Source organism: Prionailurus bengalensis, chromosome A1, assembly GCF_016509475.1.
Source record: "Prionailurus bengalensis isolate Pbe53 chromosome A1, Fcat_Pben_1.1_paternal_pri, whole genome shotgun sequence".
Classification (NCBI taxonomy): Eukaryota; Metazoa; Chordata; class Mammalia; order Carnivora; family Felidae; genus Prionailurus; species Prionailurus bengalensis.
The window spans coordinates 238132652-238159027 of NC_057343.1; the positions used below are offsets into that span (position 1 = coordinate 238132652).

General features: G+C 44.4%; 1 long non-coding RNA gene across 1 annotated transcript; it reads right to left on the reverse strand.

Moving 5' to 3' along the window:
- Nucleotides 1-20042: 20042 nt before the first annotated feature.
- LOC122480067 lies at nucleotides 20043-24452 on the reverse strand. Its single transcript, XR_006296510.1, has 3 exons — nucleotides 24308-24452; nucleotides 20895-21071; nucleotides 20043-20279 (listed from the first exon to the last, which is right to left on the reverse strand). It is a non-coding gene; the product is annotated as an uncharacterized LOC122480067 (long non-coding RNA).
- Nucleotides 24453-26376: the final 1924 nt, after the last annotated feature.

The window sequence follows — 26376 nt, forward strand, 5'->3', positions numbered from 1 at the left end:
GGCGTCCCTCCATGGAAATTTTTTTTTTAATGATGAGTTAATATACAGGGAATAAATTTCATTGACTTTCTTGTGGTTGAATGTAAAAAGTCAAAGCTTATATCTAATAAATCTTATGTGGAGTAAATTTGGAAAAGAATGCCCGGCTTTGGGGAAACTTGGACTCTTAAATATTATTTAAAGCAATAAATAGGAAGAACGAAAGATGAGTGTTAATGTGGCCCCACTGCAATGTGGACACAGCACACCGTCTGCATAGGCCTTGCCTGTAAAATAATTAACCTCATACCATAATGTGACAGGCGGTAAGTCCTCTAAGACCCTGCTCCCCAGCTTGCTGCCCAGGCGGTTCCCTCCTTACCCTTTCTGCATTCACTTGGAAAATGGAGGGCCCTGGTGAGATCCTGTCTAAGGCTCCTTGAACTTCTAGAATGATCACGTTCCAGTAACTGTGGGGTCTGCCCCCAGCACCTGGCGGGGGGATCCCTCCCTTCTGATCTGGGCTCCGACTGCTTACCCAGCAGGCAGTGACAAACTCCCCAGAGAATTGTGGCTCAGACCTTCCAAGGATAACTCCACACAGAATGCTTTATCTGAGTCAGAGTTTCTAAGCACACAAATCAGACGTTGCCAGTTTTCTCCTGTGGCCTCTGTTGATGGCAAGTCCCCATCAGAGAGTGGACGGGGGTTGTCCTACGGCTTGTTCCTGGATTCCCATAGACAGTCCGTCCTGGTCTGTATTTGCAAATCCGTGTACTCACTTAAAGTTCCTTTTATCCCCCAAACCAATGCCCGTGGGGCCTTCTGGCCATTTGCAGGCGGGAGGCTGTGCAGAGCCGGGAGACGGCGACTCACGCCTTGCCAGCTGAGGATGAACACGTGAAGCCCCTTCCTGTGTCGGCTGGCGTGGCTAAGAGATGGCCTTTCACAGTCTTTTTGCTGCGAGTCTTTAACCTGTTTTTGTATGAATCAGCCCACAGTAGGTACTAAACAAAGTCAGACGGTGATGCACTGAAAACAAGGTCGTGTCCTGGCTGGTTGACGACAATGCTGTGACCAGAGGCTGGCAGGAACCCAGCCCTGCTTCCCCAGGGCCAGGGGCCCGCGATGCCTAACTCGGCGTCCACGGGGACATCGCAGGGCACAACCACCACGAGGAACGGAAACCATCTGTAGCTCTTCAGTGTCCCTCATCTCTGTCACCTCCACTTCCTGGTCCTCTTCCCTTCTGTGTGATCCTACTGCTTCGTTCAGGGTCTCCACGGTTTCAAACAGCCTCTGACACATAGTAGATGCTCAGCCAATCGTGGGTAGTAGGTGCTTGGTTAATCATGGGTAGTAGGTGCTCAGTCAATCATGGGTAGTAGGTGCTCAGTCAGTCATGGGTAGTGGGTGCTCATTTAATCATGGGTAGAACGTGCTCATGGGTAGTGGGTGCTTAGTTAATCATGGGCTTTCTAGCACCCTCAGCAAACCAAAACTGAAAACTACTCCTGTATTCTACATTCTAAAAACATGCAAAAGGAAGACAGAGGAACTTTTGAAATTCACTTCTCTCTCTTCACCAGGAAGGCCCTCATGCCCTTCTAGTCTGCTGGGGTTGGTTTGCACAGGTGCACATGGCTTCTGGATTTTTGAAAGGTAAGATAATGCCCCAGGCTTACTTATGAGTGAGAGATGTGAAATCTGCAGAAATCTGCAGAAACACACTTTACTGGGTTTCCGAGTTATTTCCAACTTGATTCTTTGCCGCATTAGGATTCTTAGGTCGTTTCTACTACACAACCAAGACGCCATTCAGAAAAAGAAGCACCAGGATGTGAAAAAAGATGTGCAGTTGACGACATCTACTGTCCTAGAAACTTTGCCTCAAGGAGGAAACCTGGCACATTCGGGCACCTTGGGGAGCACACGGTGTCTTTCCCCCTCGCCCGACAACAATTGCCCCTCCATGCATTTGCCAGGAGACTGAGTGTCCTGCCCTCGACTGATGTTGGACCTGCCCACGTGCCCCATATGGCCAGTGGCATGCAGGCTGGAGCGACAGGGCCGATGAACAGCCTCTCTTGACCCTCTGTCTCTCTGATGAGGATCCCAGAGAAGAGCGTGCCCAGCCACGAGCCCTGAATCCTGGGCCCAGGAGTGAAGGCACTGAGGCGTACCTGAACCCACCAGTGCCCAGCCTGTGGCCCCGTCCAACCACTGCCAGCCTGCAGACTGCTAGGGCAGGGGCAAGTGTGGTTGTGAGGTGTGGAGCCCTGTGGTTTTCTGGTACCCGATAGTCGTGCAGCCCAAATCGACCAATCCAGCCACTGTGGAAATATTATGGCATGTTCTATTAAAATTAAAACTGCACATTCCTTATAACCCAGTGGTTCCATTTTGGCTATATTACAGAAATAGCCGTATCTATACCAACTGAAAACAATATATAAAAAATGATTGAATAGTCAGCTATAAGAGAAGGGTAAATGCAGGCTAATATATTCATAAGATGAAAGGATACATGAGATGCATGTTAGGAATATGGAAAGATCTTTGAAAACACATCACTGGATGCAAAAAACAAACTGCAGAGCCATAAATATGGTGTAATACTGTTTGTGTTTAAAAAATGCAAATCAATACTCTAAATTTTTAATGAATGTGTGTTTAAAAGCATTAAAAATCATGTGGAAAGATACAAATTCCCAGCTGCATTTGCATGTGGGAAAAGGTAGACATCGCCATGTTTTGGGGAGAGGTCCGAGAGAATGGAAAATTTCTCTGATGTTCTGATTTCTCCAAAGATAATAATATTCATATGTTAATTATAAGTATCTGTTCTCTGTATGTTTGTGTGCGTGTGTGTGTGTACGTGTGTAGAAAACTGGAAATAATTATGCCCAAATCCTATCACTATTTAATTTTCTGAGGTAGAAACTCAGATGATAAATGATAGGTGGATAGATGGACAGATAGATAGATAGATTGATTGATGATAGATAGATAGATAGATAGATAGATAGTAGATAATGGATAGATAATAGATAGATGATAGATATAGGTAGATAGAAAATAGGCAGGCAATAGACAGGTGATGGATGGGTTGTAATCTCTGGCCAGCAGCACCCCTAGCCCACATCTCTCCCACAACAGCGCATCTTGAAGTGAGCAAGCGAAGAGGGCGGGTGCCAACACTTCCTTGTAGAAGTGAATAAACTTGGTCCCATATGGCTTGGGAACAGCATACTTCCTTGCCTACAGAACAATCCAGAATAGAGTAAGAGAAGGGTGATGCGCCGCGAACCCGTGGAGAGATGCTCCTGAGGAGGGGTGCAGGGCCGGGGGCTGGGGCGCACTCCGGCTGGCCGCTGCAAGACCACCTTCGTAAGTGAGGGCAGACGGGGCAGGGAGGTGCAGGAACCGCGCTCTAGGACGGTTCTCTCTGCAGTGAACTCTAGGCAGAGCTGAGATTGGCCACCTCCACGCAGGCAGGAGGGACACAGGGCTTCCCCGGAAGGGCCCCGGGATCCCCAAGCTGCCCTGAGCCTGGGGGACCCATGCTCTCTCTGGCTTTCCTCACTCCTCCGCTGCCACCTCGACTTTGGAGCTGCCGGGTTGGGGGCAGGAAGTGCTACCTGGAGCAAAGGGCAAAGCACACGTGGGTTTGTTTGCAGGTATTTAATACTAATGGAGATCACCAAGTATTACTATTCCTCTTATTAGCGGATGCTATCATTAGTAGGGAATATAAGTCTTATATGTTAAACTAGCACATACTTTGACCTATTATAAATATACAATATTAATAACTATTAAATAATACGAGTTAAACAACTTTGAGTTTTCTAGTGTTTGCTCTAAAAGAAACATGTTAATGGCCTTTTCAAGTCTGAAAGGCTTCCCTTCCTCTACTTCCCCAATATTTGTGTTACAGGATAAAGACAAAGGACATTCATTTCCATCCCAAATTATGGAAATTTGACTTTTTTTGTTTTTATAACATAACCTTTGCATACTTAACTTTTTTCCTCCAGTTTATTTGGATAAAAAGTTCTGGAGGAAGAGAATATTTTACCACGCACGTTACCCACTGTGAAAGTTACAAATAGGAAATTTGGGGGCATCTAATAAACATTTGTTCATGCGTCTCATGCTTCTATGTTCAAAATCGAGGGGAAAGCTCAATGAAATGAGTTAAATACTGTGTTACATGGTTTATTCCTAAATTACTTAACAATTTCTGGCAGGTCAGTGTTTTCAAGTCCTTCCAGAAATCAAGCTGTTTACCAGTGCTTGGAAAGAGAGATTAGGAGATATTACATGCTGTGATATTTATGCTGTAGAGGTAACACATATTATAGGCTATTTGTGCCATTTAATTCAAAGGTAGACTGGTTCAGCTCAAATTCAGAGTCAAGTCACTCAGATATGCACAGCTCTGTGCTAAGTGTTTTCACCTGAGGGAAGCCCTTTCTAAAGATCCAATCATGATATTGTGACCTCAAATTCACAGTCCGTTGAAGACAGCCCAAAACAAGGATGCCCAGAAAGACCTCCTAGGGTCTGTTCACATGACGGTAACATTTCAGTTTGGGGGAAAAGCACACCACAACACAGTTGGAATGGGGTCCATCGAAGTTTCTACAGTAGGCTTTCTGAGGCATCCCTCTGGCCTCCGCAGGAAGGGGAGAGACAAGGTAGTGATGGCGGCCTGGAGTTTTCCCGAACACAACCATGTAGGAAGGATGAGAATAAACTCTTAACTCTAATTAGGATTATACTCATGGCCAACCTTCCACTCCAACATGTCAGAAGCTCATTTTGAATGGAATTAATTATTCAAAGGTGATTGTTTCCCTACATAGTGATTTAACTGCAGTCTAGGATGGGGTAAAAATTTGGAAAATGTTTTTGTCCCCATGGAAGAATATCATTTCATCCAAATAAAACATACGGTCTAATGCCAGCCTGAATCTTAAACCATTTCCATTTTAATTTTTAAAAGTGTCAAAAAAAATGTCAGAGTGCTTTAATGACATGAAAGGCAGTGAAGATCCTTTTCCCAAGGTCTTACAGTGAAACACAGGGATGAAACCATACGTGGAGCCTCTTTTCCATCTCCACTCCAGGGCTAGAAAAGATCTGCCCTTGATCGTGAGGTTTTAGACGTGAAAGACTTTGAATCTCTCCAAGCCCAAGATGAGCACAGAATACTAATGTGGATCCACATGACACACCAGAGAAGTAAGTTCTTTATTTTAAACTGTTAGTGGCCCATTTTTCTCCAGCTCCCTATTACACGTTCACCAGAGAAAGGAGAGCTACGCCTCCTGCGTCCGGGCAGCTCTTATTAAATAAGCTGTCGTGTGCGTGTGTAACTGCCTACTCACCGAGGGAACCTGCTCTGCCTTTATAAGGACACATCTAATCGAATGCTGCCTTGAAAGCATTTGTTATGGGGTCACTAGACATATCTCGCCTTTTTGCTTGAATGTGATGAGTCGGGGTGTGTCCTTTTCCTCCCAACTTTCTTATAACTCAGTCCTACTCAGGGAAAGTGTAGGGAGAGGAAACGAGGAACTTGCTGTGGGTTGGAGCCCACGTCACTGGACAACACACACACCATGGGGTTGCCGGTAACTTCCCCAGGCTCCTTCGTAGTTGGGCCCCCCAAGTGAGAGCTCTGGGATGCGAGTCATTCCGCAAGAAGCAATCACGGGGGTGGGGTGTGGATTCAGCCCGTGGCTCAGGGAATGCGTTTGGAAATTGTTTCTCACCACAGCAGAGCTCGATGGAGCCCAGAACCAAACCCCCTCTCTTCTTGGCAAAAGGTCCCCTTGACTTCCATGTTGGGCGAAGGCAAACCTCAGCAGGCATTCGAGATGAGAGTCTGAGCCCTTCAACCCCTCAACCCCTCCTCCCCCAGGCCCCAGGGTCCTGGGGAGCAGAGCTGACCTCCCAGGGCATCCCTCCTGGGCCCCCACCCCACACTTTGCTGGAGCCCCGCCTCCCAGCCCGTGCTTCCCACTCAGCCCCATCTGCAGGGCCCTCCCTGTCTTCCTCACATCCAGGTGCCCCCAGCGCGTTTAGGGGTCACAGGCATCAGATCCTCTTTGGAGCCTCTAGAATGAACCCTCCTAAGACCTGGCCTTTCTGGGGTCTCTTCTCTTACAGCCCAACACCTCTGCTGTGCTCCAAAGGGCTTATTAACCATAAGTCACCATAAGTCACTCAGGGAGGGCACTTTCCAAACACTTTATAGGTGCCTTTCCACTAGTCCTTGAAAGAGCCCTGGGCCCAGAGGCGGCAGAGAATTAAAACACTCACTGTGAATGCAGACACTGAATGATCACGTCCAATTCACGCCTCCCCGTCTCCTCCTGACAAAATCCTCCTGCTTCCTGAATTTACTGAAGTGGACCGAGAAGGTGGAACAGTGGCCCTGAGACGGCTCCCAGGGGATGGCAGCCAACAGCCCATGACAGCATCCCCACCGCCACCCGGTTGTGCCTCCCTCCCAATCAGACAGGTGCGTTGGTATTATTTCATACTTAAGAAGCATTGATCTCGGGGTGCCTGGGTGGCTCCGTCGGTTGAGCGTCCAACTTCAGTTCAGGTCGTGATCTCACGCTTCATGAGTTCAAACCCCATGTTGGGCTCTCTGCTGTCAGTGTGGAGCCTACTTCAGATCCTCTGTCTCCCTCCCTCTCTGCCCCTGCCCCGCTCACCCTCTCTCTCTCAAAACTGAATAAATATTTAAAAAATAAATAAGTGGGAATCTACTCTCAAATAAAGAAGCATTAATCTCAGATCATTTACATTGTTTTACTATCCTATAAAAGATACTGAAATCTCTCTTCATTTCACAGCATTCCTAGAAACAAGGATCGAGTTTATAAGGATGCCATAGCAGCACACGTGAGGCTTCAGAAAACTCTCCTATATAATTCTCTTAACAATGGAGAAATAGAGATGAAACTCATCTCCTGGATTTGTGCTTAGAACATTGATTTTGTTTCCAAGTATAATATTCATGGTTGAATATTTAGAAATACAAAAAAAAAAAAAAACCTATAGGACAAATACTAATTTTACCCTTGGTCTCTCTACGCAGAGGGTTTTAACATCTTGAGGGATAATTTCCTCTCTCTCCTTCCTATTTTTCAAACTAGATTTTAAATCATACTACATGTAGATTGTTTTCATTTAATATACCATAATCCTTTTACAGCAATATCAAACTATTTATTGTTCTCCTTTGAATGGCTATGTAACAGTCCATATTATGGGTAGAAGACTGGTTTATGTAACCGTTGCTACTGTGTTGGCCATATCTCTATCATTAAAATATATTAAATATCTTTGTTTTTAATTCTACTCTTCAACTAAATTCCAGGATATGCATTTATTTATATTCTGTAACACGAATACTTCCCTTGAAAAAGAAACAAAACCCTCCACATAAAACATCTGCACAATGAGTTAACATAAAGATTAAAAACAGATCAGAATTCACATAACTGCATACAGAACCCGGATGTGACTGATGGTGGCTATTGAACCCATATTCACGGATTATATACATTTTAGATGATAAACATGAATATCAAAAATGAGCAGTATTTTCAAGTCAGTCCTTCAGAAGACATAAAACACTGTGATTAAGAAGACAGGCAGATGAACACCTCGATCACATAGATGGTTGTCATGTCTGCTAACATTTCAAGATCGCCGTCCAACAACAAGCCAGCATGGCGGGGCTAACCTTGGTCAAGGTCTTCAAATACCAGAGAACATTGTGAACCCGGAAATGTGAATGAATTGAGGAGTGCCTGAGTGTTAATTCACTTAATATTATTTAATTGAAAAAAAACAACTCATAAGCTGGGTGAGGTGCTAACAAAACCACATGTTCAATCACAGGTACAATAGTGTCTGTAACTCTGCGGTCAAGTCTCCCGGGCCCGTCAAAGATAGTGTTTAAGAATCCAGCTTTAGCTTATGTACCCAGCCACTACCCAAGGGAGGATGGGTTAATGGGAAGAATGGCCATAAATGACGGTCTGGGAAGCAGGCCACATGCAAAACCACGGACGCCAGGAGCAAGGCGGTCCTCCTAAGCCAAGATCCGACTATTACTGTAGCCTCAGGAAGGCACTTAACCTCCCGTGCCTCACCTCCATCAGCAAGTGGAGGGAGTGGTGATAAGAGCCAGGCTCTTGTCGCACAAAGGCGTGATTTGGATTTCAGAGTTAGCATGTGAGAACCTTTGATAAAAGGCAATGTGTGAACACATTGTTGAATGCTGTCTGAGAAATGGCATTACTGTAATCCTGAGCACTTGTAATTGTGGGATCCAGGGTAACTAAATACACCTTTCTGTGCTTTTTTTTTCTCCCAAGGATTTATTTCCATTTACTTGGTTAAATGATCTGATACTGATGAGGTGTTCTGTTGCTAGTTTTATTTTAAAGCACACTCTTCTGGTTTTCTTTAAAAACAGAAAATATCATTAAAATCTCGTTTAGGAATAATAGAATTCCCCTACAATAGAGTCAGAACAGTTGGTGTAAGGAATATATACAAAGTAATTTTTAAATGAATTCAGTCAGTGTGCAATTATATTCTTGTTATACTTTATTTTCCACATTTCACCACATTTTACCAAAACTTGTAGATGATGGGGCGCCTGGGTGGCTCGGTCAGTTAATCGTCCAACTTCGGCTCAGGTCATGATCTCATGGTCCATGAGTTCAAACCCCAGGTCAGGCTCTGTGCTGACAGCTCAGAGCCTGGAGCCTGCCTTGGATTCTGTGTCTCCCTCTCTCCACCCCTCCTCTGCTCGCACTCTGTCTCTCAAAAATAAACATTACATTTTTTTTTAATCCTTGTAGATGATGGTGTTAAAGCTGATGAAAAGGAACTGCACAGCCCTGTTGGTTGCAGAAATCAAATTGATATCTTATTTCTCTATAAAGAGAGATTATGAAATAGGTTACTAAAAATAATCATCTGGCAGTAGGAAGAAACACACACACACACACACACACACACACAAAATCACTCCAAACATCAGTAAACCTTGTTGGAAATGTTGGGCTGATATTCTTGTTAAGCCCAAGAAAGGTTGTACAAAAGAATATAATTTTCTTAAGTTTACTGCTCAGTCAACTTGAGAAATCTGTGAAAATATCCTCCGTGGGAAAAGCATGGCAGTTTCCTCCGTGCATTGATGTGCGCGCTGTCCCGATAGCTGGAGAGATTGCTGAGTGTGACTCAGGCCGGCCAAATGACTTTTGAAAACTAGAGATACATTTCATGTTTTTACACTCTGGGCACACGCATACACTCACGCGCGCATACACACACAGGCAACCCCTTACCTCTGTGCATCTACGGCATTTTCCCATTACGAGTTGGATTTGCAAAGTCATTTCATCCCGATGCAAAGATACATTGCGTAATAACACAAGTTTGATACCAAATTTATTACAAACACTCTTTACTTCGTATGAGGTATGTCTTCGTGTGCCACGATTATTCTTTCAAGGTCTCTGGTGTTCTGCATATGTGGAGCCTCCGAAGGTTAAGTAGGAGAACATGTGGTTCACAGGAACATTCCACCACAACCATGAAGGATACAGAAGAATTCAGCATGTTCGAAAGAAAGCATAATTGGAACTTGAGACTGTAGAAGCCTACAGTCTACGATAGTGGGTCTGGTGGAGGTCACACCTAATAACATATTAGGGAAATCAAGAACTCCTTATCATTGCTACATTACATTTGGGAGATGACTTTGAACATCAGCAGTTACACTGTCTGTTTTTTTCATCTCACATTTGAAAATAAGGTTGACCTGATTCCCAGGAGTGCTGTGGAGCATTAACTCAGTAACTTCGATACACTTTAATAATCTCAAAGTGCTTGGCTTCAGGTGTAAAATAGGAGATATGTTATCAAAATAATTACACAATTTTAGAAATTTTGCAAGTCTGCTTGACCAAACAAAATATAAGCAAAATACTTGACTTAGCTTCATGTGATACAAATATCTCCCTTCACGTCAGCTGTGTCTATATAATCTTAATTTCAATGTTCATTTGAATACTAGATTTAAATTTTCTCAAAAAATTTTTTTCAATACCGGTATCAGTGGGAACCATTTTCTTATAGGGAGGTCCATCTAATTGGGTCAAACTCCTATTTCTCTGCCTAATGGGAAATGTTTTTTCTGCCCGAGATTTGTGCAGAGCTCTTTTGGATTATGACCCTGATGAATCGTCCTCTCAACTCCTGCCTGGATGCATTCATGCCTGGCCCACGCTGCCCACCAGCCTGCTGAGCTGGGTTTCCTCAGGAACACTGAGCCCACAGGTGTTTGTGTGCTTGGAGCCTTTGTCTGGGCCACAAGATGGTGGGGCCACAGGAGCGTTGGCCACCCCCCCGTGGGTTGTCGGCTCTCTGTACAGCCCCATCTCCAGGACTAATGCTGAGCCCCCAGAACTGCCCATCTTCCTTTCTTCTTTTCCCTTTCCTACTCCAAATTTCTACTTATTCCCTACATGTGGAGACTTGTTAGCTCTTTTCTCTCCTTTTTCCTACCCAGAGAGCCCAGTAAGACATGTTACCAAAAAAATGGCCATGGCCTTAGAAGGAAAATCACATCACTCCCTTAGGAGCAGGGAGAGCTACCATCAGTTGTAATTCTAGCCAGCATTTAAGAGAAGACTAATATTTTAAAAGAAACAATTCAACAATTTATACTTTAAACTGTGGATAGAAAGGATGAATTTTGGGGGGCATCTGGGTGGCTCAGTCAGTTAAGCATCTGACTTCAGCTCAGGTCATGATCTCACGGTCCGTAGGTTCAAGCCCTGAGTCGGGCTCTGTGCTGACAGATCGGAGCCTGGAGCCTGCTTTGGATTCTGTGCCTCCCTCTTTCTCTGCGCCTCCCCCACTCACACTCTGTCTCTCAAAAATAAATAAAAATGTTAAAATTTATTTTTAAAAAGGATGAAGTTTGGAAATCAAAATCTATATTTCCTTTCCATGCTTTGCCCATAAGGCCATAATTCCACTGTAAATATTCCGACTCCATTTGTCCTTTTTCTGTCAAGATATCTGCTTCTCTCACTCAGACCCTGTGCTTTCTCTTGGAACTGATTTAAATTTTTTTGATGTTTATTTATTAAGAGAAAGAGACAGAGCATGAGTGGGAAAGGGGCAAAGAGAGGGAGACACAGAATCCGAAGCAGGCTCCAGAGTCTGAAATGTCAGCACAGAGCCCAGTGCTGGGCTCGAACTCACGAGTGGTGAGATCATGACCTGAGCTGAAGTCGGACGCTTCACTGAGTGAGCTACCCAGTTACCCCAGTCGTGGAACTGATTTTGAAGGCCAGCCTACATAGGTTGTTCTCCATTTTCCTCTTGAGTCTACCAGGTACAAATAGAAGGGTGGTGACTTGTAACCTTGTCGTCTAACAGGACCCTTCCCCCCAGGATTTATGGGACTGTATCTGCCATGGGGTAACCTTTGTTTGTACCAGCTGTAGAGTGGATTCAGCAAAAGTGACATCATTATGAGCGTTGGATACACTGTCTCCAGTTTACTCTGTCCCTCCAGGCTCCTCCTGCCTCACCGAGATGTGAGACTATCACACATCATTCAGGTATCACACAATCTGAAGAAAATCTCACTGAAGTTAATTGGTCAAAAAGAAAATCAAAGAAGAAGCCAAAATTATGGAGCCTCGAGGGTAGATGATGTTGGCCAATAACTGTGTCAATTAGATGGCCTGATGCCAAAACTTCACTTTGTCATTGGAAGAAAGATAGGGATCCTTCCTGCAGATCGTTGGCCCTTCCATTCCATAGATTGACTTTATTGTTATGAATGACTTAATGATTGATTGGTGTGGTATCATTTTCCTTTTTGTAGACACTAGGCACTACCAACGTCCAAACCAAAGTATTAGCTTATGTACAAGGTCATCATCCTATCTCATTTTTTAAATTTATTTATTTATTTTGGGGGCGAAGAGACAGAGAAACAGGTAGAGAGAGAGAGAGAGAGAGGGAGGGAGGGAGAATCCCAAGCAGGCTCCCTAATGCCAGCACAGAGCATGACATAGGGCTCCATCACGCAAACCATGAGAACCTGAGCCAAAATTAGGAGTCAGATGCTTAATTGACTGAGCCACCCAAGTGCCCTTCAACTCTTTCTTTTAAGTGTACTTATTTTGTATATATTTTAAAGCACTCCCTGAGGAAATTACTATTGAGATTTAGTTGGGGCAAAAATGTCTTGTTGTCAAGGTATTTGAGTGTATTTCCATAAACACTGTAACTGTAGGTAAGATGATTTTTCTAACAAATCTGCTATAGGTTAGCTGGTCTATAATACAGGTCAGAGCTTCAAACATTCCCAAAGGGATGCAAATATTTCTTTCAGTGTCTTTGAGGATTAAACTAGATGCTTCATCCAAGGGCACAAAGGGATCATTTAGCTGATTGTTCAAGAAAGACCTAGAGACAATGGAGTTCTCTGTATGAAATTAGGCTCTGGCTTGTTGTAACTGTTCCTTGTGAGGAAAGCCCTTTGAGAAACTTAATCAACGCTTTCAGGATTGCCATGCATAATTATTCAATTATGGCTTCGGGGCACCAAGAATGTACTAATAGGTTGAAATATTGTGACTTTCCAAACACAATCTTTTCTTTAAAATGGGCTAAAATTACCTTTAAGATTTAACAAATTAATAATAGTGTCTATGTCCACACTCTTAGAGAAAAATAATTCTGGCACTAAAGATTGCTAATCCATGAAATTCAGAACAAGAAAACCACTTATTGATAAAATTCAATTTAGTGGGGAAAATACAATAAAACAACACTGATCCCCAGCCACGTCTCCATTCTAACATAAGCCTAAGAGCTGGTGTGGCCACCCAGTGATACAGCCCTGTGCTTCTATTGTCCATCTTTAGAGTAATTCAGGATCCGCTTCTAATCCAAAGCACTTCTTCTGCATAAATGATAAACTGACACAGAAATGTTTAGTGGTAAATGTATTGCCCGGTTCTTAGCAATAATTTGTTATGTTTTAAAAGTGCTTTTGCTTCTAAGGGTGGTGACAAGCTAAAAGGTTGTGTCCATTCATCAGAAGATGTTAACGCTAATGAACGGGAGTCTAAAAAGCACAGGTGTGGGAGGCAGAACAAAGGACGAGCAAGTTGAGCCACTGCCTGGGGAGTCGAAAGGTAGTGGAGTGTTCCTACAGCACCCACCTCCCCCAGAAGTTCCTCTAGAAGTTCTCTGGGAAAACTTAAGTGTTCAATTTCAAAATGGCAGAACAGAGAACACATTTTTAAAACATGAAACTGTTTAGCCAGTCCAATATGATTTCCAGGACAAAGAATTGTAGGTAGTTTTTTTCCCCCATTTTCTTGTTTGTTTCAGTGACACAATTTCAGTGATAGACTTTCTAAAAATACTTGAGAATGCACGGAGAAAGTAAAAGGACCAGATCGACAGAGACGCCAAGGACCGGCCCAGTTTCAAAAGAAGAAAAACAGCGCACACTAAGATTACGTCACAGTGAGTCCAGTAGAAACGTGGCGAAATTTTGGATGGTGAGATACTAGATACTTTCCACTTCTTAACTTGCATGTTGTTCATATATATAGCCAATCAATTGGCTAATCAATACCAAATAGGTTAACACACACTTAATTTGAAGTCGCATTTTTAATGTGACAGATCACAGAAAATATGGAAACACTGATTTCAAAAAGTTACTGGAAAGTTAGCTTGGGATATACCTGTCCTAAGATGACATTCACTAGAATAAAGTAGACTCTTGGGGAGCCTGGGGGGCTCAGTGTCCGACTCTTGATTTCCGTTCAGGTCGTGACCTCAGGGTTTGTGAGTCTGAGCCCCGCACTGGGCTCTACACTAACAGCACGGAGTCAGCTTGGGGTTCTCTCTCTCCCTGTCTCTCTCTGTCCCTTGCCCACTTGTGCTCTCTTTCAAATAAATAAATAAACATTTAAGAAAAAAAAAGAAAGAAAATAGACTCAAGTGGTGGTGGCTCATAGGTTTCTGAATGCCTCAAAGGGGACCATTTGGCATTGGTTACTTAGGGTTCCTTATTTGCAAACAGCAGAGATGGATTGTCCAAAATAAATAAAGAGACTTCACAGTAAAACTGTGTTGGGGAAATGGCTCAGAGATTTCACAACTGTTCCACCAGAGTGCAGTGCAGAAAACACAGCCACAGCCACGTGGCAGAAAACGGCTGGGCTGCTTGTACCCGTGTGACGGATAACCCCCAATTCACTCCTCAGTTCTTGAATCTCTGACTCATGGTGCAAAATCCCAGGAGGTAATCCCATTGGCTGAGCTCAAGTCATGTGACTATCACCATGCTCTTATTGGCTGTCACCAAAACAGGAGAAAACACAACTGTCCCCTTTGCATTCACTACCTTCCCACAAAGAGTGCTCATAGTGGAAGGCAGACCATTATCCCAACAATGTACTATTTTGATTCGCAGAAGTGGGGTGGGTGTTTGCAGCACAGCTAACAAGCTTTCACTACAAATGGCCTATCAAAGAGCTTTTTAAAGAAGACTTAGCCAATGAACAACTGATGCGGAATTTAACCGGAATGTTTTCTCTACTGCAAACACAGTCCTTGTCCCATTGTAATCACGTAACAGCATTATTTGAGCAAGGTGATAGATGGCCTGTGACCCAACTGTTGTGTTCTAAGGATATGGGCTATAGGCAGCTGAGTCAGAAAGTGGATTTCAGTCACTGCAAGAAAAGGCACAAATGTCATGCATGACGCAAGACCTAAGGGAAGAAAAGCAAGAGGTAAGAGGGAAGCAGAACATGGAGAATGGGAAAATAGAACCTGGTCTCTGTCACAGAGAAACATCGTCACTAGTTGAGATAATGCCTGATATTAAATGTGGGGCAATTTGGAACATTTCTGTGCCTCGTTTGCTAATGACTGATGTCGTGCAGAGCACCTTCCTGCAGATACATGAGGAAGACCCATGGGCATGGGCAAGGGAACTGCTAAGGGGGCCATCCAGCCCTCCTAAAAGCCAGGCTTTTACTGTGGAGGATATCTTTCTAAGACGAAAGGAAGCAATTATTCTGCACTACGTTGACACTGCAATATTCTGGGTGCCACATTTTTGGAGATGTTTCAAAGGAGATCATCACAGACATAAACAACTTACAGAAACTACGACAAGATAGAAACCACTAGACAGTTGAGCAAACTGCAACTATCCTGACTGAAGAAGAGAAGACAACGTTACTTAAGATTTCCCCCCCGCCAAAAGCCCGAAGCATCATTCAGTACCCATGATCATCTCTCCATTTATGTAAATGGCTATCTTTGTCGTAAATCAACTGTCAGCACAGGTGTGCATCTTTCTCTACGGTCCCTACTCTGATCCATTACTCTTCTTTGTCTTGGCTTCTGTCTTTACCATCCAAACTATTATACCCTTGGAATAATATCCAAGGTCAAGAATAATATCCTGATATCCAGCAGACCATGTTGTCTAATTTTCAAAAGTATCTTGACTATTCTGGGTTCTTTACACTTTCGTGTAAGTTTTATAATCAGCTTGTTAAATACCCCCCAGATAACACACACACACACACACACACACACACACACACACATACACGCATGCAGAGTCTGTTTATATGTGTGCTAGACCACTTACCCATCTCATTTCATCACTCATAGGCTATACTTTTGGTTTTATCTCAGTTTTGTAATTTGTGTAATTAATGTTCATGGATTTGAATTCATAAATTCTATTTTTCTCTGTGCCCAGTCTGCCACTAAACCTATCCACTGACTTACTTTAACTTTTAGATATCATATTTGATAGTTCTAAAATGTCAATCTGGGGGCACCTGGGTGGCTCAGTCATTTAAGCATCTGACTGTTGATTTCACCTCAGGTCATGATCTCACAGTTCATGAGTTCGAGCCCTACATCAGGCTCTGCACTGGCAGCATGGAGACTGCTTTGGGCTTCCCTCTCTCTCTCTCTCTCTCTCTCTCTCTCTCTGTCCCTCCCCTGCTCATGCTCACTCTGTGGTGTTGTTTTTAATGGTAACCTACCCCCTACAAATCATGGTCACCTTAGCATGCCTTTCTGCATTCTTATTCACACCATCCTGTGGGACAGCCACACTCTGCTTGGGCTCTGTCTGCTGGCACGGAAAGTTTAGAAGACACCCTCGGAGAGAAAACTTCTCTCAAATACCGTAGCCCTGCATGGGTTATCATCCGATGTCTGCTGACTCTGCCTTATAGTTTCTGTGTTTTTATACCTATTGATTGCCACAGAGTAAGTCTAATACCAAATTCCCTGTCACGGCAGTAGCTCAAGTTCCACACACTTATTTGGATGTTACATACATCAGAGATATGCAGAAGACCAGGAAAGAGAGAATAACTGTAACACTAAAAGTGTTTTCTTTTCTTTTCTTTTCTTTTCTTTTCTTTTCTTTTCGGGCAATGCCCAATACCAATATCCAAAATACCAAAACATACCAATATCAATACCCCCCCCAAAAAGGCAAATTACATAAACAGACAACTATTATCTCCTGAAAGAAAAGGTACTGACATTTTAAAGGACATTTCATTTTCATTTTCTCTTGTCAATCAGGGCTTACAGAGCTTATAACTCCTGTTGGTGATGAAGTTGGGAGAAAACTGGGGAACTTTCCTTTTCTGTGGTTCAATCAATGTCTGAATGAAGGCAACCTCTCTGGAGGGCAATCTGGCTACAGATATTTCATTTCTTTCAAGATATGAATACTGTTGTACAAATGATTCCATTTGTAGGAGTTTTGCTGAGGAGCTAGTGAAGCATGTATTCTAAGCTGTAGGCAATAAAGCGTCCATCCCTTTATTGTATATTTTAAAGAGAAGGAAATTCCTTATTAGAGTAGAGGGTATAAATGTGAAATTCAGAATGAATTTTATCATAGGAAAATTTCCATTTGTTAAGTGGAAACTGTAAAATCTCTTACTCTATGATCTTATTTTGAGGGAATAAATAAATATGCATAGAAGGACTGTAGGTGATTTTACATTATTTTTGCAAGTACTCCCATTATTTTCATAATAAATATCTATTGTAGGTAGAAAAAAGATCATAACAATTTTATCTCACCAAAGAGAACATTTTCTTTTTTTTTAAATTTTTTTAACGTTTACTTATTTTTGAGACAGAGAGAGACAGAGCATGAATGGGGGAGGGTCAGAGAGAGGGAGACACAGAATCTGAAACAGGCTCTCGGCTCTGAGCGGTCAGCACAGAGCCCAACGCAGGGCTCGAACTCACAGACTGTGAGATCATGACCTGAGCCAAAGTCGGACGCTTAACCGACTGAGCCACCCAGGCGCCCCCAAAGAGCACATTTTCAAATGCCAAATTATAATATAAACAAAATTCTCTGAGTTTGGGCAGAGAACATTAAAAGTGTTTTTTGATTTTTTGTTTGTTAATAAGATATATGTTTAAAATTGTTTGCCATATATTATCCTACTGGTTAATTATCCTTCCCTTTTTTTGGTCCTTTTTTCTTTGACAAAGGAAATAGATGAGAATGTAGGAATAATGCAAACGCTCCAAGACATTGATTCATTTGGATAAAGTTTTGGTAAACTATTTTGATATTAGTGTTTTAGATTTGTAGCACCATTATTCAAATAAGCTTGTATTAAACTTCCCAAATACACGATTTTTAGAAGTTTGAAGGCAGTTCAAGTGTTCTAAAGATTTCCTCTACTGAAGACAAGTAGCTTAAATCTTGCCTGCTTCCAATTCTGATGGTATTTTTCTAACCCTTGCCTTCACCGCTTGGGCATAAATTTAAACAGTAGCTTAAATGCAAGCCACCAAGGGTTGGGATAAATACATCTTCAGCTGCATGAGAAATATGAAAACAGCATGTGAGAATAGACTACAGAAAGTAGTGTCTCTATAAAAAAAAATTGACAGAAATTGAGTTTGAGAAGCACACATGGAGATTTTTCTTCTAAGGCCATTTTGATTAATCTAATCCACCACGACAAATTCACACTTCAATATGAGAGGTGAGGGTGCCTGAAGATGCCCTTTACTATCATCCAAGGGGGAAAAAATATGTCTGAGTACGAGATGAAAACATGGCAAGCCTAAGTGTGTGATAAGGATCTGAACTGTGGCTGGCGCGATAATGTGCAAGTGACAGCTCCCGGGAGAAGAGGCGGGCACCCCGTGTTCTCCCTGCTCAAGGACCAGGACAGACGGAAACCAGCTTTCCACGTTAAATAAGTTCCTTTCAGTAGCAGCGAGGAAATGCAAGGTCCCGCACATTTCTCTTGTATGCCCAAATCAGCACCTGCAGAGACGTATTTATTCAAGGGAAATTGTGTTTTCTACGTAATTATGCCCTGGGGTTGTCTGACACTATTCCTGGAAGAATATTGTTGAGCTTCCAAGACCAGTTGTTGCAAAATGTGTACAAAAAATAAAACAAAAGAAGAGGTGATTAAAGCAGAGTGTGGAGTCACTCTAAATCAACTCACGAAGGTGTATTATCTTCCTCTTGTTCTCAGGTGATTAAGCTTGATTTTCTTCAGATGGCCTAAAGGATTTTTGTCTCGAAGTCCCCTCAGGTTTTATCTCTCCACACACTTACCCATCCGTCCTTCTAGACATCCCCCCACCATCGAATGCCCCCCATTATCAGGCACTGGGTGACATACTCAGTAAACTGACACTTTCAGGCTCCAGGAGGCACAGGACTTACACACGTAAGGCCACACATTGTTAGAGCATCGCACAGTGATAAGCATTTGGGAGGAAAGAACAGACATGATGAAAAGATCATACAAAGGACATGAGATACTTAGTGGGTTTCGGGGGGCGGCGGGCGGCGGTCAGACCAGCTCTGGGATGGAGGGGAGTAACGTTTGCACTCAGACCTGGGGCGGTGGGACACAGAAGAAATAGCACGGAGGATGCCATGAAGCGGACAGCCACTTACCATTTTTAAGGAACTGAATGAAGACAGCTCTGGGAAACTCAAGAAATAGTGGGAACCGAGATGGTGGAAAAGTAAGGCACAGGGAGAAGAGTGATCCTGCCAGAGCCCTTGGGGTCTGCCCAGCCGTGGAGAGTTCTTCACTTTATTAAGAAATTTTTTAATGTTTATTTTTGAGAGAGAGAGAGACAGAGACAGAGACAGAGAGTGCGAGTGGGGGAGGGGCAGAGAGAGAGGGAGACACAGAATCCGAAGCGAGCTCCAGGCTCCAAGCTGTCAGCACAGAACCCGATGTGGGGCTCCAACTCACGAGCTGTGAGATCATGACTTGAGCCGCAGTCAGACACTCAACCAACTGAGCCACCCAGGGGCCCCAAGTTCTTCGCTTTTTTAAAAGTCAGGTGAGAAATGACTGAAGGGTGCGGTATCATGGAGCAAGGTCTTCTAATTTTTATATTTATAACATCTAAAAGTTCATTCTGGTTTCCCACATACGCACCAAACGCTCCTGCTCAAGGTCAAAGCTGGAAGACGAGCCAGCCTGGGATACGATGAGGAGGGAGAGTCAATACGGAGTGTGATGGCCCGGCAGACTCATCCAGTGATGCACCGGTTGCCAGGACCACCACAGAGGGTCATTCAAAGACCCCGGTGCCCACCTCTGCAGTTGGGTGCAGAGCCCTGCCACTCAGAAGGCTGGGCAAGGCTGGGGACAGGGAAAGAGGGGGTGACAACAGCCTCAAATACAGTTCTGAGCATGGGATGTTTGAAATGTTGGCAAAAAAACCCAAGTCCAAGAGAATATGCAAAACAGCTGATGATTGAATACGTAATTTCACAGCTCAGATAAAAGGCCCTAGCTCCGTGGTACATGTCGTGTGAGTTACATCATTTATTAAACATGCCCCCCATCTCCTAATTCCTAATAACGAATCATGCCACTAGTTCACTTCATTAGCCAAAAGTAAGGAAAACACAATTCGGATAAGGAATTTTACTGTTTGCTGAAAAAGCCAATTAGAGAAAATCTCCCTTAACTTTAAACGAGGATCATTGACCAACATACGAGGAGAGGTTGGTAAGCCGTGTGGCCTCCTCCCTGGACATGCACACTATCTGGATTCCAAATATGCATGGCTTGGTCTTGTTCTGCTCAGGCTGCTGCAACAAGTCATTATAGGTTTTATTTGCTGCTTGTTTCTCAGAGTCCTGCATTCTGAAAGTCCAAGGTCAAAGTGCAGGCATGGTTAGTGTCTGAGGAGGGTCTCCCGTTTCATAGATGGCCACCATCTCCCTGTGCGCTTAACAGTCAGAGAGCAGACCAAGGAAGCAAGCACCTTGTCTCTTCCTATAAGAGCAGGCATCCCACCCCGAGGACTCCACCCCATGGCCTAGTCACCTCCCGCCCCCGTGTACCACCGCACTGGGAATTAGGGTTTCGGCATATGAATGGAGGGGAACCAGCGCCAACACTCAATCCACAACATTCTTCACAGCAGCTATCTGGCTTCTACTCTCATGTGATTATCTGTGTCCATAGAGATGTGGCTTCATTATCTTTCATGTGGTTAGCTTTACACAATTGATAAATAGGAAAAATGGACACTTCCATTTTTATGTGGACTGGGCCATTTGAGAAGAGATAGTGAGTCAGCTATTTGTCTACACCGCCCACCTGGCACATGGCTCAGACGTCTGAGTTACACTCTGAAACACTGCACAGCTTTTTCTATAGGAGATTTTTTCCTTTTGTTACTGAAATATTTTTTTTTCATGACGGACAACTTTTCACTAAATAAAAATAGGAAAGTGGATGAACACTGTTCATCACCTTCTATATGCCAGGCACTGTGTGGGTTCTTTATGGAATTAGTCATTCTTATACAGGGAGCTGTCACAGGGATGTGACCGGCTGGTGAGCAAGGAGCAGGGGTCTGCCCTGAGGGGCTCTCATCTCAGTGAAGCACTCTTCCAGTGTGATGAGAGCCTGGGAGCTTCTTTGCACCTCCTACGAGCAAAAACAAAGCAAGACGGGGCTAGAATTTGATGGGGTGGTCAGGGAAACCCTCTCTGAGGAAGACTCGTGTAGACAGAAGAACAAGCCAGCACCCAGGAACTTGTTTCCCGGTGAAGCAAAGGGTGGGACGGGCTTGGAGAGTTTTTCCGGAGCATGGCTACCTGAAGGGTATTCTAGAAAGATAGAGGTGATTACAGACAGTAATGCCTTTATCAGGCAGGCCTAGGTGAGAGACAGACTCAGATTACTGGAGGCGGGGAAATAAAAGAAAGGAAGGCGGTGTATCACCTACGTGGATGTGGAGGTCAACAAGAGAGAGGTCGTTGCTGGTTACAGGGTAGTCCAAGGAGAAAGTGGGGGGTCTTGACACGGTTGAAGAGCGTGCATGAACGTGCCATTACAAGACTATGGGAAGAAGAAGTAGCAGATCTTTCAATTTCTGCATGTCTGTTTCATCCGCCTGAGTCAATATCTTGCATGGCGATGCCATCGGTGGCTTGAACAATCAGCCCTCGGGGGTCCCCAGAGCCAGAAGATACCGCGTCACTCCGGAAGCAGAGCTCCCAGAGACTGTGCTACGTCTTCCTCATATTCTCAACAATTTCAATAGTCTTTATTTTTTCAGGCCTTGAGTGTCTGTCCTAATCATAACCTTTTATCTTAAAACAGTAAACCTAAATTTCCTCACTAAACAAAATGTCACCAGAATTCCTCCCCCTCCCCCTCCTTGGATGCCCTGTTCAGAGAAACAAAAAGAAATTCATGACACAATTAGCAAAATCTGTTTTTGACTAATTATTCTCTCTTACATATGGTAAAAAGTTTTATATAGCTCTATATATTTAAATTTATATACTTTAAATAATTGATTACATATATATATTTTTTTCTACTGGGAAATGTTGTCATAATGGCATTTGGTCTCCAAGGTCTCATTACACATATTCTCTTTCAGACATGCTATATATTTTACTCATTAACTTTTTAAAAAATCAACCGAAGAAATGCTTCCGTGGCAACCTCAAGGCAATCTGATGTTTTCATGCCCACACAAGTTAAAATACATAATTAGAAATAACATCTTTCTCTTTTACAGAAATCCCCTGCAATCACTTCTAAACCATTTGTACTCACCCAGCATATTCGGGGCTACTTAGAAGCCAAATAAAATAATCACTTATTTACCTGTTTCTCAAACAATGTGTAATTTAGAACACCAATCACATCGATTTTCCGCTCTAAATACAAGACAAGGAGAAAGTTTGTTCTTCCTTCAAACATAATTGTGTGTGTGCAGTGAACTCTAAGCCATGGCGTGGGGAGAAGGGTATTTTACTGCTACTGAATAGGGGGAGATTTCTTCATTTTGGACATTTATTGCTAGCTTGAAGATGCTCAGATTGTGTCTTGAAAAATTTTGCAAAACCTCCAGAAGCATGAATTTGCTCAGGTGCAGAACTGAAAAGCCTGTTTCACGAGCACAATCCTAGGTGTGTGACTGACTCAGTGATTATCAAACACCTGAGGCAGTTTCTATTTGCTCAATTTCAAACATGTAAGTCAATGAATGTGAAGTTACATTACGTGAAAAATTTGTATTTGAAGGAATCCATCCACACAATACCAGTGACCATTAAAAAAAAATCTTTGGGGCACCTGGCTGGCTCAGTGGGTTAAGCATCTGACTTTGGCTCAGGTCATGATCTCGCCCTTCGTGGGTTTGAGACCTGCGTCGGGGTCTGTGCTGATGGCTCAGAGCCTGGAGCCTGCTTCAGATTCGATGTCTCCCTCTGTCTGCCCCTCTCCCACGCATGCTCTGCCTCTCTCTCTTTCAAAAATAAATATTAAAAAAATTAAAACACCTGGAAATGTTATTAAAGCTCATACTTATTAACTGAAAGGATGTTAAACAATGCATATACATCATTCTATCCGTTTTATGATCAGCCCCTGTCTGTTGTTCATCTTTAGAACATTAATATAGTTGTTAAAATATGATGTGTAAGGTCTTCACTGAGCCTCCCAGCATTGCAAACACAGATTCTCAGTGTGTTACTAACAGTAGATGTGGCAACTTCTTGGTTCTGAAAATAACACCTTGGTCTTCCACTCAAAAGTAAATACATACATACATAAGACTTATTTTTGTCTCCAACAAGGTGATAGTGTTATTCTTTTGCCAATTTGCAAACTGAAATAGCACAATTAAAAACACGTCTAATCTTCTCGCTTCATGTTTCCCTAATTTTTGAACCTCAGATTTCGGGGAAGGAAACGCTCACACAAATTTATCAGCCTCCTGTGCGCCCCTCTGACTCTCTTTCAGCTACATGATGCTCAGGATCTGCTCGGAAGGCAGAGTCGGTCTGAGCCCCACTCTCATGGGACCACGCTCTCCTGCCGGTGGCTGCGGAGCTCAGCAGAGGCCCCCACTTCCCATCTTGTCACTTGAAGAACGTAAGTGATGCACGGCCCCTGCTTCGTCCCGCCCTGTCTATTCTCCTCTGGAATCTGAAGCCCCTTTGATGCTCTGCACAAGGTTTGCTGACTCTGATTTTGCCCCTGCGCAGTGTGATGAATCCAGGCGTCTCTTGTATGGAAAAGCATGGCCATGACAATGCCCCCACCGTCTCGACAGTCAGTGTATAGTAATTTCACATGCAGTCTCTCCGTCAGTCCCTCGGGTGACCCTGCAAGACTCTGGTCTTGCTGCTGACCTATAAAGGAGGAAACTGGAGGCTCAGAGAGGGAGAGTGCCTTGTCTGAGGTCACACAGGTGGTCAAGTCGCCCCCGGGCTTTGAGCCTGGCTCTAACAGCACTGCAGCTTTTATTTACTTCCCCTCCCCGATGTACTGACTCTCCCAATACCGCCCCCAGTTTGCCCGGGCGGGATGTGGCAAAATAAAGCTGTGCCTGGGGAAGCCTGAACGTTTTCCACCGCAAGTGACCGTGTTCGGTAGTATTGGCTCAAGAGAACCAAACTGGGAAATGCACGCAGATGATCACCTCGCCGACAAGAGGGGAGCAGAACCGAGACTCCCCCTTAAAGTCTGAGTGTGGTGAGTGGGGCGATGGCTTCCCAGGCCCTTGGAGCAAATGCTTCCTTTTACAGGGGAATTAGGTCCCAGGAAGTGAAAACGGCTTTCAGTCTCCCTGGAAAAGTGAGGGGAGGAGAAGAGTCAGCGTCAGACCACCTGAGGGCCCCTGAACTTTGCCAACATCTCACCAGATTCCTCAGGGTTCTGTGCCCGGGTGCCTTCGCCTGAGAACTTGACCAGGTGAGGACGTGTCTAACTGAGCACAGACCAGCCTGCGGGCCGGGTGAGGCAAACAGCTTTCCTGAAGGGGCACTTGGCCACACGGGTTCATCCTACAAGGGGGGTACGGCCAAGCCTGAGGGGCTCAGGTGGGCCCCTCCTTGTTCTAGGTTCTGGAATGTTCTCAGATATCCATGGGTCGCCCAGTAAATGTGAGAGTGGTCAGCTCAGCAGACCATCTCAGTCCAAACCACCCTCATCCGAGGAAAACGCAAACTGTTAGCTTCAGCTTCAGAGAGTATGCTAACTCCTCGCCGGGCCAGCGACAGAGGGAGACTGAGTACCAGCCCCATCCAGGGAACTGCCTGTTGGACACCAGGTAAGTTCTTTGTGACGGTAACAAAACGTGACTGGCCCCGGAAGGCCGCGGAATTGTCCCTCTCCCCTCCCTCCGCTCTAAAGTACTACGATCTGCACAATGTGACCAAAGCCCCGAAACGTCTTCCCACTGAAGCTGTCTGAACAGGGCCCGTAGTGCATGGAACCTTCCACCACCAAGGTGGCTGTCAGTCTTGGCTCCAGAAACGAGGCTCATCAACTCTCGTTGAATGCACTGGGCCTCTCCGAGCTGTTCTTGGCAGATCCCAAAAAGGGCGTGTGCCATCTGGCTCCTGGAACAGGAAGTTGCCTTTACCATGAGAAATTTTGTTTTTCTTGGTATAAAGGGATGTACCGTAGGGCTCCACTGTCCCCCCACGACACTGGGAAGTCACGGTCAAGTGCAGACTCCAAACTGCAGTGGGCACGTGAGTCAGCGAGCACCTGTGTCCCAGTGATGGCCCGCAGCTCCCCGAGACTCGGTGCCCACTGAGCTCACCCACGGGGGCGTTTGTTTCCTGCTTTCCAGAAACTCACCTTTGGGGACAGCGCCCCTCCCCCAGAGGCAAAACCTACCTGACCTGCCTGGTCAGGGGTGCATCAACTTCCCGGGTCAGGGTCAGGCCTCCGTTCTCCCTCAGCATCAGTTGCTCCACACGGCATGCCTGAGCTAACCTCCAACCCCCCGCGTCTCTTCCCACCTCCCTGAACCAACTGTCACTGCCGGAAATCCTGCCCAGGCAGCCCAGCTTCTAAGGGTTCCATAGGACAGGACTTCTGCACACCCTAGCTCCTGCCCCCCGGGGCCACCAAACGCCCCCATTCTGGGCACCCGGGCACATCCTGGGCCCCTCAGAATGTCAGGTTCCACACCCAAGGCCAACATTCGTATTTGCTGTCAACCTCTGTCCCCCCGAAACCCCAGACTGTGCTTCACAGATTCCTCGACCTTCTCCGAAAATGCCATTCTTGTACATGCTCATGCCTCTCCTATGTTCCCTTCTTCCTCCTCCCCTGGCCAGCGCCTCGCCCTGCATGGCTCCCTTGTTCCTTGACGGATGATGGCAGACATGCCTTGGTTCTTCAAATGCAATTATCCTCCCCACCACACCAGGATTATGCAGTCAAAACCAGTCCGCGCTCGAGTACTTAGCGGAGGACTTAGCACAGAGCAATGGATCGATTGATAAGAACTTGTCACCCTCATTCCCACCACTGATGTCACGGCAATCACTGCTTTTCTGCTATCGTTTCACGTTGCCTTCCTTTGCTTTGTTTGTTAGTGTGTAACTGAAAAAAAAAAAATTACTTCTCTCCATTACCATAATTCGATAATAAAAATAGGAGGTCTAGTGCCACATTCACTGTGTGGTTAAGAAAGAACCAACACGGAGCACGTAAATTTAATAAAACCTATTTGTGACCTAATCATCTTGGAGATGTGTTAATTTCAATTTCATCTATTTCATGCCATTTAGGGAGAAGGAGTAGAATCAAGCGTTATTAACTCCAGCTGGGAATGAAGAGAGTTGAATAGATAAAATTTCATTGCTTATGATTCAATTTTATTTTTATGCTAAAGTCAGCTAGATGGAGAAGAGTATACGCCCGTAGCCTCAGGAATAATGTCCCTACAATCAAATCAGCCTCGAAAAAGCTA